A 21,838-nucleotide genomic window follows, 5' to 3' on the forward strand; every position below is an offset into this window, starting at 1 on the left:
TCAGAATCCAGAATTCAGAGTGTGGATCACTTGTTGACTACAAATATTGTAAGAAAAGTGGCTCTGGACCCACATGATGATAAGAGATGCATTTTATCATGTGGCATACATACTCTACCATGGGGTCATTGTGATTTGAAAAGTGGTAATCAATGCCCAAATACAGAGCATGATTTGAAATAAATAAACATGCCTATGAACTTATTTGGGTTCAAAAAACAGGCTATTATGGACCTGCCAACACCACAACCCTCTTCTGATATAATATCTAAACTAAGTGCTTTGTTAATTATTCATCTGAACAGCATACTTACAGATGTTGATGATGAAACAGGTAAAACATTGTACATATTTAACAATAATTTAAATCATTACCAATTACTGTAGGTGGTCAATTGCAATTTATTACAACCCCCGAGGGTAATGTCAAGATTTCAGTAGGGAGAAATATTTATAGAATTAAGCACTCAAACATGGTTTCTGGCACTGTATATACTGTTTCTGCTGGTGACTGCTTATATATTGAGGTCCCGGGATCATATGACAAGCTTATACCTTTTTTTATAGAATTAAGAATCAGATATTCAATAATAAATAACCACTAAAACAAAATGCCTAATGATATATTTGGCCATACAAGACATGAAGATCACAGTGATGAGATTCTGATGCTTGATGTCAGAGTCAAGAAATTAAGAAGTGATTTACAAGCTTTACAAACCACACTGAATGCCAGTCTTCAACTAGAAATTACAAATTTACAATCACAATGCATGGACCCTCTTCTTAAAATTGACTCAGAACTCAAATTATTGCTTCAGAAATATACTGATTTGGCCACATTGGAAAATTTTCAAAGTTTAGAAGAAGCTGTAGCAGCTCTTCAAGCCAAATTTAAGACCCAGGCCACCAACTCTGAGCAATTGAAACAACAATTGGAAGAGCAGATAAATAATGTCCAGACACAGCTCCAAACAATTGTCAAAAGCATAAAATCACAAGAAGATTTTGATCTAGTGATTTCCACTCTAAAGGAACAGATTCAATCACTCCAGATACCTAATCTGGACCCTCTGAACAATGCCATAGCCGAGGTTAAAGAAAAAATTGAGACACTTGAAAATTTTATGAACAACTTGCCATCTTCTGATGCTTTGAGTGCAATAACTCGGAGTGTTGCCAACATTAAGCTGCAACTTGAAACATATGAAGATTTTGGAAAAATTCAAAGTACCATAACCCATCTTGAGGGTACAATAGCAGCAGTGCAAAGTGATTTGACAAATGTACAAGAATCTCTAGAATCCCGCCCGCCTTAAATACAAAGCAGATATTCTAAAAATCCACAGGTACCTTTAAAATTTTATACATATCAATGTGTACAGAAGCCTGCCACTGGTACTTATTATGAGTTTGATGCTACAAATTCATTCTCCAGTATACAATATGACATGCCAGATTTTGTGGTGGTACTGTTTCAAACTGGAAGACACAATAACCAGGAAAAAAAATCAAGTAAATTTGATAACTGCAACATCAAGAACATATATCTTAAAAATGGCAGAAATGAGGTGTTCCCCAGAGAAAATTATAATTTAGACATGACCAAGGATGATTTCCTTAAATTATATTAGGCATTTACAGCATACAAAAGGGTCACTACTGGCAATACTGACATGTATTACACACCAGATGAATTCAAAGCACAGAGACCCATGTTTGTCATCAACACTTCAAAAAGGAAACAAGTTGTGGTTAATGACAGGACAAACATTAAAATTATCTATGAATTCCACGATACACTCCCTGATGACACTATATGTAGTGTTATTCTCATAGGTGAAAAATCATATGTTTATGATGTAAGAAATGAGAGAGTCACAGAGCAATTCTAGAAGGCCTCTGCATATTGCACAAATTGAACCTGGTGTATAATTAAACTTAAACCGGAAGTAAATATGTGTGTGTGTGTGTGTGTGTGTGTGTGTGTGTGTGTGTGTGAGGGGTGTGTGTGGGTGTGTATGTGGGTGGGTGTGGGTGAGGGTGCTTAGCTAATAGAAATGGCGGCCAATCCAAGATGGCGGATGTTGACATTTGAAAAGATTATATCTCTGAAACCAACGGCCCGATCTCAACGATTTTTTTTAAATGAAAGCTTAATATATGTTCTATATTTAATGTTATCTTTAGTTTTTCGATAGGAGCAACCATTAACTAGTTAATCACGGATTAGTAAAACAAAATCGTATTTTTTACTTTTAATTTTATATTTATCATTAATTTATTAATAATCTTGGCATCTGAGAAGAAAATGTTCCAAACAAACATTGTAGCGTAAACGCTTATCTTTAATTTGACATATTGCACTTGCTGGTTTTCAAATTAGCATTTGTATAAAACAAATGAATTATGTAGTGTGTGCATCGAATTCTACTAGCAGCATGTGTACTTATTCCTATTTAATTACACGTATTCTAACTGGTATTGACTATTAGTATAGTATATTATTGTCATATACATGCAACAACATTTAATAATAATCATAATAATTGATATTAGTATTGTTGTTATTATTATTAATAATAATAATAATAGATGTTTTTGTTGTTGTAGTATTAACTAGCCATCAGTAGCGTAGCGTTCTAGTACGCCCATACGCCCGGCGTTCCCTGATTTAAAATTTTAAAAATGCGTAAATGTTGTAAATATAAAGTAAAACGTGACTAATTATATACATGTTTTAGCATTATGGCATTATAAAAGCTATTTTCTCGATCCGTCTACAACGCTCCACTAACAGCTCTCGTTGTAATGTCTTTGCTTGCCAGACGCCGACTAGGTTTGGCGTACAGGACCATGCCTGCCTGGAGGTAGAGAGAAGGAGGGAACGCTTGTGGCTTGGATCTCTACAGCATGGGCGAAATGCTCTCTCCATACGCTGGCGTATGGAGCACCTTGTAACAACCCCGGATCGTCACAAGTAAAGACGGATCCACCTCTAACTTTTGTAACTGTTTAATGTAAATATTGTTAATTCAAGATTGTAACGAACTCGGATCGTCACAAGTAAAGACGGATCCACTTCTATGTATAATCAACTTTTGTAACTATTTAATGTTAATATAGGTAGTTCAATATTTTCCCGCTCGGTTACGCTAGCATCGCTGACCGTATATAAGGGCGAAAGCTTGGCTGGCAAGTTAGTTCTACTCCACCCTCGGGCGACAGAAGGTGTTCTCCACTTATGCGAAAGTCCGAGCACTCAGAGGAAATTAGACTTCGCCTGCGGGCGAGAGAAGGTGTGCTCCGCTTATGCGAGAGACCAAACACCTGAAGGAGAGAAGGTGCCCTACAGTGGACCTACAGTTTAAAGTGGGATCCGAACCATTTTGTGCCTCCACAAAGTATCGAACCCGGGTCCTCTTGATGACAAAGGCGACGACGTTACACTAAACCATCGGGGAGGCTACCTTTGTATGGTTGTATGTATGGTCTCCTGTGTATTGCTCATAAGAATATATGTGCTGTGTGCTCCAGTACCGCCTCGGTTTTTACCCTGGGTAAGGAGATTTTAGAGACACGCATTTGATATTTTATACATTGTAAGGGGCTTGGCCTCATATAATATGACGTTTGAAAATAACCTAAGTGCTGACGAATACAAAATTTTAATTTCAATCAATGAATAACATTCTTCCATGAACATCGGTAACAATTAAACAAAATGAATGGCTAGTTAATTCTACAACTACAAAAACAACTATTATTATTATTTAATAACATAACTAATATCAATTATTATGATTATTATTAAATGTTGTTGTATGTATGCGACAATAATATACTACTCAAAAGTCAATACCAGTTAGAATACGTGTAATTTAATAGGACTAAGGACACATGCTGCTAGTAGAATTCGATGCACACACTACATAATTCCTTTGTTTTATACAAATTCTAAGGTGAAAACCAGCATGTGCAATATGTCAAATTAAAGATAGGTGTTTACGCTACAATGTTTGTTTGGAACAATTTCTTCTCAGATGCCTAGATTAATGATAAATATAAAATGAAAAGTAAAAAATACGATTTTGTTTTACTAATCCGTGATTAACTAGTTAATGGTTGCTCCTATCGAAAAAACTAAAGATAACATTAAATATAGAACATATATTAAGCTTTCATTTTAAAAAAATCGTTGAGATCGGGCCGTTGGTTTCAGAGATATAATCATTTTTTCAAATGTCAACATCCGCCATCTTGGATTGGCCGCCATTTCTATTAGCTACCACTTTGAGATGGCAAGCATGTTTTTTTTGTATTCTTAGATACCTATTTAACTGTGGTATAAAAGAAAATTAGTACCCCCAAATTATACCAAAATCTTGATTTTGGCAGGCCCAAAGACTATACTATGTCTAAGAGAGCTTGAATGTCATAGATAGGGTTTGAACAAGCCAATGATATGGATCGTATCAATGTAGATAAAACAAAAGGAAAAACTTATGTTTCTGATAGGGTAGCCAGATTTCTAAAATAAAAAAACGGGACATATAGACATGGATATAGTTAAATTTATTTTTATAACATTTTTAAACATTACAAAATCCATTGCAGTTTAAAGCATTGTTAATGCCGAATTTTTAACATTTTGACAAAATATATTAATATTTGAGTGAACACTTGGCGTCCTCTAAGAGGACCTTTGTTTATAATAATCGGTAAATTTTCCGTATCCGGAAAACCTTTTTCTTAAAATTTACAGGAGAAATTACTTACCGAATGCAGTTTCTTTAGACTTGTGGAACTGCGGGGAAGTGTTTTCTCTCATCGTTCATTGAATTTTGCCGATAAATCATGTATTTTTCGATATAAATGTGTGACCGATGCACGAAAACTGTTGCATCCATTTCCTTCCAGCCGGATGTTGCCTGTGTGTGATGACGTAATCCCGGTCAGTGTTTCCAAATATGTTTTTTTTTGTAACTGAAGAAGGTACGTTTCCCCAAATGGTTTTGTGGGGCTGTGTGTCAATGGATCGTGAGGTTATGTGTCAATGGTATGTGGGGCTATGCGAGAATGGTGTGTGGTGCTACGATTTTTTTTAACCAATTTCTAACCTAAATGTGACCCAACCTAACCTAACCTTACCGGAAATGGTTCGAGGGGCTATGCGTCAATGGTTTGTGGGGCTACGTAGGTATTTTTGGATGCAGTGGGGTGGAAACACTGCATGCCGAATATGGTAGTGAAACTGTGACCGCCATTTCGCGTGTTACCGAAGGGAAAGAAAAACGAACAAAACGTACTTCATACGTCGAAAATATAGATTACTTCCGTGAAAAAAGCTAAATTCCACTTTCAGCAATGTTTCTCAATGCAGAATACTTAAGTAGGAATATGGAAAGTAACATAAATAGCGAGTTTTAGGCGTTTTCCGGATACAGAAAATTTACCATTTCTATTTTGGCTTGACGAAATAAAAGAAAACTTTTTACATCACCTAAGCCGTGAATATTATCCACTCCACTCTGATTCCATTGACCAAGAAAAGAAACAATTGATTAGAACCAGAACTGCCTTAGCCAGTCGTGAGTCGCTTCTTATTCGACATATCAGTAGAATTGATAATACTTACTGGACATTAATTTATTCATAACGACACCCGGCTATTGTTATTCTATCATTTATAATTTATATTAATGGCTTTTTTATTCAGTATTGAGGGGTGACGCTATTGTGTAGGGGGAGGGGAGATAGATGAGTCTTGAATGACTCATGCACACGGGTGAACTTGGTTTTAATGGTTTTCCATTGGTGTACAAAATACACTATTATGTATCCCGTTTTTTACCCTAATCTAACCCTATTGTTGTATTTTATATACGTGTTACAGCCGGATATGACTCATGGATGATTTATACTGACAAGCGAGTTTGGAATTAATGGTTTTCCATTAGTCCACAAAAGATACTATTATGTATAGCATGTTTTACCCTAACCTAACCCTATTGTTATACTTTATATGCGCGTTACATCCAGATATGAGTCATGGACGATTCATTCTGGCCTGGGAGCTTGATTTTAATGGTTTTCCATTATTGTACAACTGTTGGAATGCGCCAATACTAACTGGGTACAACAGAGTGTATACTTGGTACAAACAATTGACACACGCATCCAAGTAGGTGCTACGGTTGAAAAGCGCAACCAAAAGTGCTGTGGGACGTCGACTGGAACGCGCCGCCACTGACGTAAACAAAATTTCTGCTATGGGAATGATAAATCAATCAGACACATGCAATATCTGTTCAAAGACACAAATTTGTATCAGTGCTTTGACTTCTTTAGTGGACTTATGAGCCATGTAGTCATCTGCTAGCATTGTCTTGTCCTGTGATTTGTCATTATATTGTTATATTTTAAGGGGGAAAAATAAACAATATTAATAACGTCCAGTTATAGTCCTCTTGGTAAATAGATTTCAGTCCTCATTGACACATAATAATTTTAGTTACAGTAAAAGTTTGGCCTCGTATAAGTGCAAAGTGTACAAATATTAAACAATTCGTATAGTATATCTAGTAGGTAAGCAATGGCTAAAAACACAATAACAGCGTAACATATTGTACTTAAAAATTAAGCAAGCAGTGATATTCCTGTGGCATATAATAAGTCTAAAATATACTCGATAATACTCTGACATATGGTTGTGTGTTATCTGAGATCTAAATTTTTAATCTTTCTCTCATACATAAAGTGGCTCTAGGAATCACTAAGCCTCAATAGAAAGGAAACATGCAGTAAAGTCACTTGGAGAGTTGTGCTGATCACATCATATCAAAAACATGCACAAGACAAATAATATATGGAACCCTACTAATATATTTAGTACACTTTACCTACCCTAACAGTAAAAATATACCGATGAAACTCTAAAATAAACAAACTTTCGTACGTAGCATGCGTAACCTGACTTAAATAAATATAAAAATGCAAAACAAAGAAATAGCGTAGTGGAAGTCAATAAACCCTAAGAACAACAACTACATCAAAAACAATAATAATAATAATAATAATAGTAATAATAAATTTTGTTTTTAAGTTTTAGTTAAAAGTACTTCTTCCTAGTGATTAGAGAAATTATTTAAGTAAAAAACAAAACTCAAAGTTAAAAATTAGTAAATATCAGATACAAAGGGCAATAAATAGAAAAATTAATGAAAGAAGTTGAAAAAAATGTCTTTGTGAGTCCAAAATTTAATAAAAAAAAGTTGCCTGGATAGTATAAATAGTGTTATTAGAGTAAAAGATAATCCTCAATTTGTAAATAATAAGTTAAAAGTTGAAAAAATATCTTTATAAGTGCAAAATGTAATAAACACTCCTGCCTGAATAGCTTAAATTGTGTTATTTGAGTAAAAAAATGGAAATAAACTTTTAAAATAATAAGTTAAAAGTTGAAAAAATGCCTTTGTGAGTCCAAAATTTAATAAAAAATGTTGCCTGAATAGTATAAATAGTGTTATTTTGGTAAAAATAAGCCTAAACGTCAGTTAAAGTTGAAGAAACACACATTGTCTGTCTAAATTGCAATACAAACTCTTGCTTGAATCGTTTAAATAGCTTTTTCTGAGTAAAAATATGCGAAAAATGTGAAATGTTGGCCCTAAGAGTAAAAAATATGGTCAATTTTACGTGAATCCTGCTGTTTATGAAGCAATTATCAAAGGTCTGTGGTTCGAAACCCCGTAATAAAAGCAAATAGTAGTTCGAAATCGCTTCAATCTGTGAATACTGGCCCGTGTTGTTCCTAGTTCAGACAAATCCCTTACGCTTTAGGACAAATAGTCTTTACAATGTTATGAAAGGATCAAGTAAACCCGCCTAAATTACTTCCACAAAACAAAATTGGATCCTCAAAAAATCAATACAAACGTGTTAAAATATTGGCGGCACATGACTTCCATTAACTTCCATTACAAATTATTATCCCGTACAGTTCCCATAGGGAGACCGCGGGAACTGACAATGGAGACCCTTTCTCCCACTTCGGCCGGATCCGAACCCTCGTGGTTCGGGGTGGTGGTGGGGGAAATATTCTTCTTTTCTGGTGTGAATTTCGTCTGCAACCTTGTAGAGGGGTCTTGAACTCGACGTGTTCTTGCCTTTTTTAAGAGAAATAATTATTGATAACATGCATTCTGCCCCTATACTTCGTTTTATATAGGCTAAATCGTTCAATTTCTTCGCCTTTAAAACGAGCATAAAACGCCATATATTGTGTTATAATATCTTCTACCCTAGATCCCTACGGGGGCAGTTGAATCCGGATAAATCCTTAATTATACCTAATACGAGTCGCCAGCTAGACAAAATGATGGATCATGACGTCATCAACGCCTGCAAACCTCGCCTGATGCCATCAATTGGCTTAGAATATGCTGGAACCATCTCCTCATTAGTGAATAAAACGCATTAACTTCAAGTTCCCCCCGACTGCATCAATCAGCCTTGACTCATCCTTGCTTATAAGAAAAGCATAAACAGCCTTAGAATAGGGCGGGACTGGGTTCCTTGGGTTAGAATAGGCCGGAACCGGGTTCCTTAATAGTATCTATTGTGCATTAATGGGAAACCCTTAAAACCAAGCTCCGCATCTGTATAAATCATCCGTGACTCATATCCAGCTAAAACACATATAAAAAAAGCATAAATGGGAGATGCAAAAGGCCGAAAACGGACTCCATAATAGTATCTATTGTGCACTAATGGAAAACCATTAAAATCAAGCTCCCAGGCCAGAATGAATCGTCCATGACTCATGTCCGGATGTAATGCGCATATAAAGTACAACAATAGGGTTAGGTTAGGGTAAAAAATGCTATACATGATAGTATCTTTTGTGCACTAATGGAAAACCATTAATTTCAAACTTGCTTGTCAGCATAAGTCATCCATGAGTCATATCCGGCTGTAACAAGTATATAAAATACAACAATAGGGTTAGATTAGGGTAAAAAACGGGATACATAATAGTGTATCTTGTACACTAATGGAAAACTATTTAAACCAAGTTCACATGGGCGCATGAGTCATCCAAGACTCATCTATCTCCTCCTCTCCTTATACTCTACGCTTGATTAATTAACGATAGCGTCACCCCTCAATACTGAATAAAAAAGCCATTAATATCAATTAAAAATTATAGAATAACAATAGCCGGGTGTCGTTATGAATAAATTAATGTCCAGTAAGTATTATCAACTCTACTCATATCGACAATCGACAATGAGCAGTTCTACGCCAATGGTAATATGAGGATTGAGTGGTAAATGGTAATTGATATCCAATTAGGTTAGTTATAAATTGTTATTAATTTCTTGTTGCATAAAATGATTTTGAAATTTAAATTAGTTTTTTCTTTAGCTAAATACGGGACAAATGGGCATCCCAAGAACATTTTCTGGGACACCGGGACATTTCTTTAAAAAAGGGGACAATCCCGTATATATGGGACGTCTGGCAACCCTAGTTTCTGTTAGTGCATAAAAGTAGCTTTCTTTGTTTAAGATCACATAATGTTTAAATAGGCCAAAAAGTAATGGATCTATAGTTTAAAATGGGATCCTAACCACTATGCATCCACAAGGGACAGTGGCGGCGATTATGGGAGCAGCTGGCCCCACACAACTTTTCACCACTTTTGCTCCCGCACTATGCTAAATCTTATCTACAAAGGGAAATACACTGTCTTTGCCACCCCAATTTTTGCACCTTGCACCCCGGCTTTCGAACCCAATCACCTCCACTGACTAGGGATTAAACCTGGGACCACTTCATTACAAGGCAATAGTGTTTAAAATATCAGTAAAGATATAAACTGCATATATCAGGACAGAACTTGATGGTGTCATGTTCTACCAGTCTATAAAAAATAGTAATAATAAAGTTTAAAAAATATTTTCTCCATACACAATTTCATTTTCTGTGGCAAAATAAAAATTAGTTACACACATTTAATCTTTAAATGTTTGTTACCAGATCTGTTTATTGTTTTTCAGTAAATTGTATATCAGTAGTTTATCAAAAACTGTAGATATTTTATATTGATGTTGCAAATTTTTACATAATCAGTGTTCATTTGAATAATTTTTCTTAATGGTACGCATTACTTGTTGGACTTTTACTTCAATGTAATAAAATCACTTACATGTTACTTAATCAGGCTTTTGTTTCTTGAATTGGGAATTTAAAATACACACTCACAGTATTACACTGAAGAATGCATTTGAGCATGCATATAAATACCATTTACTGTTAATAATACTTTGTTTCTCTCTTTGAAATTTTCCTTTCACACAGGTGGACCATAGGGGTCTTGAAAAAGGGAGTACAAAAAGACATGACAACTGATGATCTCTACAAGCCACTACCTGGGCATGAATCTGGCTATTTGGGAGACAAACTACAGAAGTAAGTGTTGCAATTGGAGGGAAAATGTAAGAAATAGAGACTCTGATTTGAATTATGCATCATTGATGAGAAATTTTACATTGAAACACATGCAAAATTCTGTATAATTTTTTGTTATTTCTCTTACATCCTACAGATAAAAAATACAATAAGAATGACTACCAGTTGTCACTGCAATGGTCAAGTGGGAAAGGTGTCATAGTTTATACTTTTCAATATGTTTTGAAGTGTTCACAATGAGACGAGTAAGTGAGACAGTATGGTATTTTCTGGGTTTTTCCTTGTATGTTTCTCATTTATGTTTTTTTTCAATTCTGCACATAGTACAGTAAATGTATAATATTAAATTTAATAGTATTTTAAGCTTAGGTCTGTTAAGCACTGTCAGTAATCAGGCACAGCTCTTTGCAAGGAATGGCCGGAATAAACTACAGTCTTCTATATTTATTGTACCCAATTGCTACAAATATGTTTATCTTGACTGTAAACTTTTCTTTTAAGAAACTGGAAGCAGGAACTGAAGAAGGCTAAGATAAACAGTCGTGCACCAAGTCTTCTGAAAGCCATTTTGAAGACATTTGGATTGATATACTGCATGTGCACAGTGCTTGCAATATTGGACTTCTGTGTATTAAGGTTAGCTTCAATGTAAAAGCCAACAGTAGTATTTTATGTAGGCATGACTAACTAACTAACTCCCTAGCCTTCTTAAACCCGAAGGTTCATGGCTGCAGCAACACAGGACTTCCATCTTTCCCTATCTTGAGCAAGTTCTATATACTCTTTTCCATTCCTACCGATTTCCCTTAGGTCCATCTCAACGTTGTCCCTCCATCTTCGTCTTGGCCTTCCTACAGGTCTCTTACCATCAGGTTTCCCAACAAGAATCCTGTAAACTCCTCTTTCCTCTCCCATTCATGCCACATGGCCTGCCCACCTAAGTCTTCTTGATTTAATTATTCTAATAATATCTGGACATGAATACAAATTATGTAGTTCTAAATTATGCAACCTTCTCCACTCACCTGTCTCCTCATCCCTTTTAGGTCCAAAGATTTTCCTAAGGATCTTATTTTCAAATACTCTAAATTTATGTTCCTCTTTCAATGTAAGGGATGACCAAGTTTCACATCCATATAATACTACAGGCAAAATTACTCTTTTGTATATTTTAACTTTTAGTTTCTTAGATATTAAACGAGAAGACAAAAGTTTATGAAGAGAGAAGTAACATGCATTTCCTGAATTAAGCCTACTTTTTATTTCCTCTTTAATATCATTTTCATTTGTTAATATTACTCCTAAGTATTTGAATTTGGAAACTGGTTCAAACGAGTTGTTATCAATAATTAGATTTTGATTATTACCTAACACTTGGCTTCAGCCTGTAAACATATATTTAGTTTTCTCTTTGTTAACTTCCAAACCTATCTCATTGAAAAATATTTTAGCATTATTCTTAATTGTATTCACATCATCCCCCAGTAAGTCTACATCATCTGCATATGCTAACAACTGAGTCACACCATTTAATTTTAGTCCTTCTTTAGTTTCTTTTACCTTCCTAACAGCATATTCTAAGGCAAAATTAAAGAGCAATGGAGATAATGCATCTCCTTGTTTTAACCCATCATGAATTGTAAATTTGTCAGACATATTAATACCCACACGAATTTTACTTTCTGTTTCACTGGTGCATATTTTTATCATACTAACAAGCTTCTTAGGTATTCCAAACTCTACTAATATATTATATAATTTATCTCTTTTGACCAAATCATATGCTTTTTTGAAATCAATGAATAGCTGATGGACATTTTGATTAAATTCCCACTTTTTTTCAAGTGTCTGTCTGATGTGAAAAATCTGATCTGTAGTTGATCTGTTACATTTAAATCCACATTGATAATCACCTATAATTTCATTAGCATATGGGGTTAGTCTTGTTAAAAGAATGTTAGATAATATTTATATGTTGTTGAGAGTAGAGAAATTCCACGGAAATTATTGCAGTTCATTTTATCACCTTTTTTAAACACAGGAACAATTATGGATTCTTTCCACTGTTGTGGGATTTCTTCTTTGTTCCATATTAAACAAATTAATTTATGAATTTGACATATTAATGAATTTCCACCATATTTAATTAACTCAGCTGATATTAAATCAATGCCAGGTGCTTTGTTATTCTTTAGCCTTTTAATAGCATCTTTAACTTCAGTCAAGTTAGGTTCTGGAACTAAAGGTTCTGCTGTGTGTACTTCATTTACTTATGATTTATCTCCTACATGGACACTTAAAAGTTCATTAAAGTAGTTCTTCCATCTATTTAGAATATTGCTTGGGTCAGCTAGAAAATCACCGTCTTTATCTTTTATCAAGTTTACTTTAGGTTGCCATCCCTTTCTATATTCATTTACACCTTTATATAAATCTCTGATATTTTTATTTTTGCTGTTTGTTTCAGTTTCGTAAATTTTGCTTTTCAAGTAATCTCTTTTTTTACTTCTAAACATGTGGTTAACTTCACGCTTTATTCTATTATAATTGTTTAGATTTGTATCATCAGAGTTATTTAACCACCTAAATCTAGCCTGATTTCTTATTTCTATTAGATTATGACATTCATTATCAAACCATGGCTTACTTTTTCTCGGTTTATGGTATCCTATACTTTCTTTAGCTGCTGATTGTATTGCCTTACGTATGTGCTCCCAATTCTTATTTACGTCTGTTTCATTTATATTTTCATCATCATTTAAATCCTGCAAAACATCAAATCTATTTGACAGTTTAATTTGGTAATCTTTCTTAATTCTTTCATCAGTAAACTTTCCTGTATCAAATTTTAGAACTTTTAGATTTTGTTGCTTATGATTTATCACTGAGGGTCTTTCTCTTAATTTAGCAATTACTAAATAATGGTCACTGGCACAGTCAGCACTTCCATGTGTACGAACGTCAATTATACTAGTATGCCTTATTTTATCAATGAGAATATGATCTATCTGATTATGAGTTCTACCATCTGGAGAAGACCAGGTATATTTATGGATATCTTTATGTTTAAAAGTGGTACTTTTCACAATTAAATTCTTTGAGGTTGCAAAAGTAATCAATCTTATACCATTATCATTACTTAATTCGTGAAGACTTTCTTTACCAATCGTGGGTTTAAATGTCTCATCTTTGCCAATCTGTGCATTACAGTAACCTAACAGAATTTTCATATCATACTGAGAAAATTTATGAAAGACCTGTTCTAACTCTGTATAAAAATCATCTTTAGTATTATCATCTTCATCTTCCTTTGGTGCATGTAAGTTTATTAAAATAATTTTACACCACCTACCCTGTAAAACTGCATATGATATCCTATCATTAAGGGGTCGCGGGTTCGATACCCGGTGGAGGCCCAAGTGGTTCGGATCCCACTTTACACTGTAGGTCCAGTCCCGATTAGCCTTACTGTGCATAAAGTGGACTTAAAACAACAAATCAATACAATACAATATCCTATCATTCTACTCTTTTAAGAGCCGAGATAATTCTATTATTTATGTAAAAGCCTGTTCCAAAATTATGATTTTCAGTACCACCATAGAAAAAAGTATAATTTTTAGTTTTACAATTCCCTTCTCCTGGCCACCTAACTTCCTGGACAACTACTACATCTAATTTATACTTAACTATCTCATTAATTGTATACTGAAATGCCCCAGGCCGGTAAAGGCTCAGAACATTCCAGGTGCCTAATTTAATATCCTTATTCCTAACGTAGATCTTATCCTTAGTCCAGGGACCTCCCAAAGTAGTCCCCACCCTGAGATCCGATCGGGGAACTATTTTACCTCCGGAATATTTTACCTTGGGAACATCCATGGCCTTATATTGCTTTTTCTTGACATTTTTTTTACAGTGCAGAGTTGTCAGCTCTACGCCTAACCCCCAATATGAATGGAGGAACTACTACACAAGACACACACAAACACATCACAACTATAACACAATATAAAGACAAACACACCACAACTACTACACAATATAAACATAAACAAACTACACACCACAACTACTACACAAGACAATCACAAACAAATTAGACAGCACAACTACTATGCAAGACAAAACAGACATACTAGACAGCACAACTACTACACAAACGGGTGTGCCTAGACACACACTAATGGGCTGCTTTATCAAAGAGAATTAAAGACAGATATTTCAATAAGAGACAAAATAAGCGGCAGTTTGTATGAAGTTGAAAATGTCATTACTTGGTACAAACGTGTGCATTATCGCTGATGAAACGAGTGTCTGTAGTTTTTCGATTTTTTGATGACATTGGAGAAATAAGATATTTACTGCATTCTACTCTGTACTGCAGCGCTTTTCTTCTATACCTGTCACAAGCTGTACGTGCTAGAGAGCTTTTGCCAGGCTTACCCAAGTTAAAACGAAATTAAGAGCAACTCAGAAGCAGGGTGGATTGGAAGCCCTGCTCTTGCTATTTGTGGAACAGGAAAAAGCTTAGTCTAATGATGTAAATTAAGTTATTGATGAGTTTAAAAACATTGTACCTTTTGACACATGTCTCTTGTTATAGATGACGTGTATTTTGATGTATTTGTTTGTAACATTTATGAACATTTTGTGTGTGTGTAATTTCTATGCAATTTGATTTTCTTCTACTACTGTCATTTAGTGAATTTATATTGATTTACAAACATCAGTGCAGTTAAAGAGCCAAGTGATTGTGTTGCAAAATATGCTATTAAAAAGGTACAAGACCTCATTTTTTTCCTTTGTGCACACCCAAATATAAAGTTCTAGCTACGCCTATGCCTTAGACAGCATAACTACTACATAAGATAAACACAAACACACTAGACAGCACAACTACTACACAAGACAATCCCAACCACAATCGTTATATACAAGGGTCGTTCAAGGTTGGGCAAGACTTTCGTGCGTAAAATATTAATTAAACAATGTAGCGCTGCATTACTTCGGCAGCTCTTGCAACTCAAAATGGAATCATATATGTTTGAGATTCATGCTCTCGTATGCGATCTTCATATAAATTAACAAGATTACACTAACTTGAAATTCAGCATTGTACTTATCACAGCAAATATTAAGATGAAGATAGAACTATTTACATAAATAGTGAAAGTATTATGGAAGTATTACAATCACAAATTTTCAATATCAGATCATATTTAGAGGCAGTGTTTGAAAAATGTGTTATTAAAGTGTTATCTCCATTGCTCTTTAATTTTGCCTTAGAATATGCTGTTAGGAAGGTAAAAGAAACTAAAGAAGGACTAAAATTAAATGGTGTGACTCAGTTGTTAGCATATGCAGATGATGTAGACTTATTAGGGGATGATATAAATACAATCAAGAATAATGCTAAAATATTTTTCAAAACTGCTAAAGAGATAGGTTTAGAAGTTAACAAAGAGAAAACTAAATATATGCTTACAGGCCGAAACCAAGTGTTAGGTAATATTCAAAATCTAATTATTGATAACAACTTGTTTGAACCAGTTTCCAAATTCAAATACTTAGGAGTAATATTAACATGTGAAAATGATATTAAGGAGGAAATAAAAAGTAGGCTTAATTCAGGAAATGCATGTTTCTTCTCTCTTCATAAACTTTTGTCTTCTTGTTTAATATCTAAGAAACTAAAAGTTAAAATATACAAAACAGTAATTTTGCCTGTAGTATTATATGGGTGTGAAACTTGGTCCCTTACATTGAAAGAGGAACATAAATTTAGAGTATTTGAAAAAAGATCCTTAGGAAAATCTTTGGACCTAAAAGGGATGAGGAGACAGGTGAGTGGAGAAGGTTACATAATTTAGAACTACATAATTTGTATTCATGTCCAGATATTATTAGAATAATTAAATCAAGAAGACTTAGGTGGGCAGGCCATGTGGCACGAATGGGAGAGGAAAGAGGAGTTTACAGGATTCTTGTTGGCAAACCTGATGGTAAGAGACCTGTAGGAAGACCAAGATGAAGGTGGAGGGACAACGTTGAGATGGACCTAAAGGAAATCGGTAGGGATGGAAAAGAGTATATAGATCTTGCTCAAGATAGGGACGGATGGAAGGCCTGTGTTGCTGCAGCCATGAACCTTCAGGTTTAAGAAGGCTGGAGAGTTAGTTAGTTTGAGGTGGATAATGTTTGCTGGGTGATGTTTAGGGATTGGTGTAAGGGGTGAATGAGTGCTTCTGTGTAGCGATCATCCACCAAATCTGCCAACACCTTAGTATTAAAAAGATGGAAGAGGGCCTACATATCATGCATAAATGCAAGGACACCCCTTGGCCTGAACAGTAACTTTCCCAACCAAACCCATCTCCATCCCAACCCTCATTTTCCAACTCCACACCATTCTAAACCCCCCTTTCCCAACACACCTTACCACTTACAGTTCTTGAGGAGAGAGAATCAAGTTTGTTTTGTCTGTATGAACTACTTATTCTATCTAGACCTGACAACTCTGCAGGTCACATACAGTGGAACCTTGATTTTACACTTTTGAGAGGTCCAAGCTGGCGAAACTTAAAATGCAGGAAAATGTAAAATTGAGGAAAATTTTATAACATTTGTTATAACCATCAAGACAGGATGAATAAAAATGGAAATCCCGGGATTGTAAACTCAGGTTCCACTGTAATGACTTCTGTTTCTACCATATTTTTTTCTACACTGAAGATGTGACTTGCAGCTGCAAAAATTTTTATTTTTGCCAGTGGGTGGTGAGTGCTTCCTAGTTCCTTCATATTTGTTATTTAGCCCTTGTGCCCCTCCTTCCTGTTATTAACAAATATAACACTGTTACATAATTTTGATAGGATAATACAATCCATACTGCTTGGGAGATTGCTGGAATTCTTCAGAGAAGAATCTCAGATGAGCAAGACAGATGCTTACATTTCTGCCTCTGGTATCATTATATGTACTGGATTGAGTATGCTCCTCTTTCACATGAGTGGCTTCACATTTCAACACATTGGAATGAAGATAAGAGTGGCATGCTGTTCTATAACCTACAGAAAGGTGAGTTTTTTTTATCTAGAGCACTTAGAACTTAATTCGTAATAGAAACATTTGTATTCTCTTTTAACTTTGATTGTTTCTGCTCATACACAAACTAAGATTAAAAATTTTAGAAAAAAATACATTTATTCTGAAAAGAGTGCAACATCAATTTTACATTTTCCCACATTATACATTCAAGCTTGATGGTCGCAACATTGTTAAATGTTATAACATTTTCCTGGATTTTATATTTTCCCACATTTTACGTTTTTTCAGTTTGATCTAAAAAATGTAAAATCGAGGTTCCACAGTATTGCAGTAATTACTGGGCTCCTAAAACTACAATCAAACCACAATTTTACAACTTTTAGGATTTGGCACATCAGAAGATGAACTATTTGGAAGTTTCAGAACAAAATGCAGGCTTGACTGGGACTCAAACCTGGGTCTCTGTCATACCATGCGATTGCTCTACCACTTGAGCTACTGAGTCAGAATTGGATTGGTATGCCAGAGACCTGGGTTCGAGTCCTGATTGATCCTGCATTTTTCACTAAGATTTCTACACATTGTGTGTGTGTGTGTTCCAAATCCTAAGGTAATTTACATCTTTATGTTGGGAGAAACTAGGTACCGTCGATGTCAACAGTGTTTGAAAGGCAACAGATCCCAATGTGGTAGAATTGACAGAGACAATTTAACACAGGTAAAACAGCAACATAAAAAAGCAGGCAATGTCAGGGCTGGTACAGTAGCTCAGTTCGTATAGAAATGGCATAATATGCCAGACACCTGGGTTCAAGTCGAGTTCTACATACACAATTCTACATCTTCCTTTAAGTAAACCTTCTTCCTTTATTTGTGTGTCAGGGATAATTTCTACTTGATGCTGGGTCATTCCATGCAAAATGAACCAATTTTAAAATAATTGGTTGCATGACTATTTTAGAAAAAAATCATTTTTAATACATAGGTTTGCAGATGTTTCTAGATATCAAAACCAATGTTTAAAAAAATGTATTCTCTTTAGTTCTCCTGGGCAACCATTTTTCCATCATGGTGAATGGATATTTTTGCTCATTTAGCACTTTTCAGAAACCTTGTATCTCAAACACCATTAAAGTTAGAGACCTGAAACAAAATTCATTTTGTAGCTAAGGAAGTATACATTCTATGATATTCAAGTATGTTTTGCTTAAAATTGCATCGTAAGTACGAAAATTATGGTGGAAATTGGGGTAACAATAGTTAAAAAATTGGATTTTTTCAGTGAAGGGTTTTAAACTAAGGCTTGATTTTTTTTCATGTGTAGACCTGCCTGCAGGGTGTCTGTAAATAAAATATCAGTGCTTAGAAATGCAACCCTTTTGTACAGCATGCGCTCAAACATGGCCGTTATTGAATTTTGGCAGTTTTATGGGGTTAAATATCTCAGATGGGTCCTCTTGAAAAAATCTAAAATTTGGCACAAAAGAAGCCCTGCATGAACCTAGCTCACAGTAAAAATCTCAACTTTTAGATTCAACTCGTTTTGGTGAATATGAGTTAACGTATGTCACCTAATTTCTGACGTTGGAAAGTAAGGTTAAACTACATCCCATACTTAGAATAAAGAAGTATTTTCTTTTTCTTTTTTAAATTTGGGTTAAATAAAGCTTCAGAAAATATAGTAACATAAGGTTTTAACACTTGACTTACTAGAAATTGAATTTACTAGGTATGACAATTGAAAATCTGCGAAATGTAATTGCAAAAGGTTTGATTTATTAGGTACCCATCACCAGTTGGTGTTTTCAGCTCCAGTTTCCTATTCATTCTCTTTGTTAAATCAGGCAGAATTCTTTGTTCTTTCACTAAGTTCCTAAGTAAATTATCAGAAACCTTCAGTTCATCACATATATTTTTTCTTGACCAAGTGGTAGCAGTCAAACTGATGATTCTGACCTTTTCAACATTAGTTTTTGATAATTTATATTTTTCTTTGTATAATTTCCATGATATGATTGTACTGGCCACGCAAAGGATTGTCACACTTGCCTTCCATTTCTTCAGTTCTAATACTTTGTGAAAAGCAACTTTCCAGTTTCCTTTGCACTCCTTTTATGATGTGAATTGTTTTTCGAGGAAGAGCACTTTATTGTTTTTCTGTAATCAGCCTCCTCAGTTTTGAAACAGGAGATACATCAAAAACAGAACAGACTTCATGCATTTCCTTCAGTTTTTCTTGTGTTGGCACAAATACATCATTTCCATTCTGGCATTTAAGTGAGTCACTTTCTCCAGATATGAAAATTTTACTCCAACATGTCAGGCATATTGATTTAACTGGTATAAGGCTTACTTGATACTTTTTTGCCTTCCCATATGATGCAAATTGATTTTAAAAATTCCCTTACTTAATGAAAAAGTTAAGTGGCACTTTTGAAGATCACAACATATTTTACCATATAAGAAACTATTTTCAATGGTATTTGCATATTGTCTCTAAGCCATCCACCTGTAGTCTTGACCTAAGAAGTGTTTTATCATTTTCATTGAGTTCATTAAGATTACTAAGTTTTTGGGAACCTTTCCAAAAGTGTATTTATGACAGTCCTCTCCAGTTAAAAATTCTACAGAACACTACATTTCCAGTCACAGATAACGAACATTCACAAGTCACTACTCTTGGCACATTAGGCAAAGGAAGCAGAGATTGTCCATGCACTGATCAATTCCTGGCTTGCCTTACATCAGCAGAAGTCATATCTACTTCAACGAATGTCTTTTCTTGAAGAAAGAAAAAACAACGTGGAAAATAAAGGAAACAAAAAATAATATATTCTACCAGCTTTGACCCTCCAAAATAAATAGCCTACTCTCAGTGGAGTGCCCAAGGAGGGGTTGGTGGGGGTCATAACCCAATACCTTTGGCCTAGTATCCATAAACAATTACGTCAAAGGCAGGATAATGTGGCAAAAACAGGGATGTATACTAAAAAAGTATATGTAACCTCATCCCCTCCCTTTTGAAATTTCTGGGCATGCCACTGCCTATCTTAAGCTGCATGTACTGCTACATTTAAAAAATGTGGGGGAAGCTCAGTTTTGGAGCTGACAATACCAACTGGTGGTGGGTACCTAATAAATCAAACCTTTTGCAATTACATTTCGCAGATTTTCAATTGTCATACCTTGTAATTTCAATTTCTGGTAAGTCAAGTGTTAAAACCTTATGTTACTATATTTTCTGAAGCTTTATTTAACCCAAATTTAAAAAAGAAAAAGAAAATACTTCATTATCCTAAGTATGGGATGCAGTTTAACCTTACTTTGCAACATCAGAAATTAGGTGACACACGTTACCTCATATTCACCAAAATGAGTTGAATCTAAAAGTTGAGATTTTTACTGTGAGCTAGGTTCATGCAGGGCTTCCTTTGTGCTAAATTTCAGATTTTTTCAAGAGGACCCATCTGAGATATTTAACCCCGAAAACTGTCAAAATGCCATGTTTGAGCGCATGCTGTAAAAAAGGGTTGTATTTCTAAGCACTGATATTTTATTTACAGACACCCTGCAGGCAGGTCTACACATGAAAAAAATCAAGCCTTAGACTAAACCCCTTCATTGAAAAAATCGGGCTTAAGAATGCAATTTTTTAACTATTTTTACCCCAATTTCCACCATAATTTTCATACTTACGATGCAATTTTAAGCAAAACATACTTGAATATCATAGAAAGTATACTTCATTAGCTACAAAATGAATTTTGTTTCAGGTCTCTAGCTCTAATGGTTTTTGAGATACAAGGTTTCTGAAAAATGCTAAATGAGTAAAAATATCCATGCGCCATGATGGAAAAATGGCTGCCCCAGGAGAACTAAAGACAATATTTTTTTTTTGAACATTGGTTTTGATATCTAGAAACATGTACAAACCTATGTACTAAAAATGAAGATTTTCTAAAATAGCCATGCAACCACCATGGATCATTTGACATGGAATGACCCTGCTGCAACAATGTGCCTAGCGGAAGAATTAAACAATGTTGCTTCTTCTAATTGGAATTGAAATAAATATGTGGGTATGTCAACACTAGGATATATTTGCACCCGTTACATTATATAGGAAGGGGGGAGGGCAGCCTCCTACTGTCTCTGAGGACTAAACTCTCGTTACCAGAGGATTACATTGGCCTGCAAAACAGCAGTTACTTGGATGCACTATGTTGTTGCCCCTTCTAAGAAGTTCCACATGACCACCATAGTGGTAATTCCAACTGAAAAAGGCAATACTGTCACAGAGAGAATTAGCATT

The sequence above is a fragment of the Lepisma saccharinum genome, chromosome 10 (assembly GCF_977018435.1).
Source record: "Lepisma saccharinum chromosome 10, izLepSacc3.1, whole genome shotgun sequence".
NCBI classification, from domain to species: Eukaryota; Metazoa; Arthropoda; class Insecta; order Zygentoma; family Lepismatidae; genus Lepisma; species Lepisma saccharinum.